Here is a 1,644-nt window from a genome sequence, read left to right on the forward strand (position 1 = left end):
GGCAAGACGGCTGAGGTGTCGTCTTGCCAAGCAGGAGAGCAGAATCAAGAGGCTTCAAATGCCATTCAGTAATTTACCCATTAAAGACCATGTTAGCATTTAATGGGTTTATGAGAGGTTACAAATATGTGATATGTAATGTATATGTGGTAAAACTAATCCCAGATCAGTCACACAAGATCATACCTTTAAATAAAATATAATTAATGCAATAATAATAATAATAAAAATAACTAAAAGGTGAGAAAATATTTTTACACTGAATACAACAACGCAAAAACTTGCAAAAGAGTTGTATTACTCAAAGAAAATTACTTAATTCACACAGGGGTCTGCAAACAGATATTTTCTTATTTACTTATTTCTCTCTCAGTATCACACATTTATTAATTAATTTGTATTCATCTTTTTATTTTTATGAATGATCTATTTATTTATGTACCGTATTTGATCATCAATGTAAGTAGACATTTATATTACTATATTTAAATAATAGCAATATCATTTTAGATTATATTATAGGTCTATTGTTTTAATATATAACATAATATAATAATTATTAAATATAATTGTATGCCATTAAAATGATAAGTGACAAAGGAAACCAAAAGACTGATATGGTGCAAAAGAAAAGAAAAGCCTGTCCATATTCTTGAGAAACAGCTCTTTCAACAAGTGGTCGTGACTGCTCGTCAACAGGCTGAAGGCTCTGTAAAGTAGAGCACTTCTGACTGAACTGCATTTACTGATGAGAGATGAATTATGGCACAATCGATGCAGCATTCCTGTTCAATCTGCAATCATTCCAGATGTTTAAAGCCGGAAAAGCTCATGTTTACTGAGCTCATGTTTGTCTCCCATGTGTGCAGGGCTGCTACAGTAGCACAATCCACTGCTTACTGGCCTGGACACGCACAGCAAAACACACACAGCACAGGCTTCAGATATGAAACAACTTGTCTGTCTTACCTTGCTCCGTATTTGCCCGGAGGTTGACACTTTCCTGATGAGTTTCTGCGGTCCTTCCTGCTCTCCCTCGCTGTCGGATGACTCGTCCACCACCGGCCCGGAGCCCCCGACAGCCCCCGAGGCGGACGCCGCTGGTTTCTCCGGCTCCTGCGGGGAAGAGGCACAGCGCTCGGGGTTATGAAGGCGCTCAGCCGCTCCCTTCCTCTCCGCCGGGATGCGGGAGCTGGACAGCGGCTGGAAAGCGCTTCTCTTGGCCGTCATGCTTTTGCGTTTTTCTGCCCGACCGCGCGCCTCCAGACAGTCACTCTTTTAAACGAGCCGCTGTGAAACTTGTGTGCATGTTCATGTCTGAACACGGCTGCTGGCTCTCCTGAGTCCTGCGCGCTTCTCTGGCTGCATGAAGCCTCGAGGCGAGGAAACCTCTGCAGCAAACCCTAGCGGCGGACGGCTCTCTCACAAACTACGGCGAGGAGACAGCAACAGATGTGTCTCCTGTAACACTGTAGCGACTACAAACCCACATCCACATCCGAGCCTCCCAACCGAGCGGCTAAACAGACTCTGCAGATTTGGACACTTTAGACGCGAACGAGAAAAAAAGTGCTGTCAGCGGGGACAGATTCAACCACAACGACATTTGCCCTTTAACAAATGTATTATGGGTTTCCCTCTAAA

Source organism: Sinocyclocheilus grahami, unplaced genomic scaffold (assembly GCF_001515645.1).
Source record: "Sinocyclocheilus grahami isolate Dianchi unplaced genomic scaffold, SAMN03320097.WGS_v1.1 scaffold380.1, whole genome shotgun sequence".
Lineage (NCBI taxonomy): Eukaryota > Metazoa > Chordata > Actinopteri > Cypriniformes > Cyprinidae > Sinocyclocheilus > Sinocyclocheilus grahami.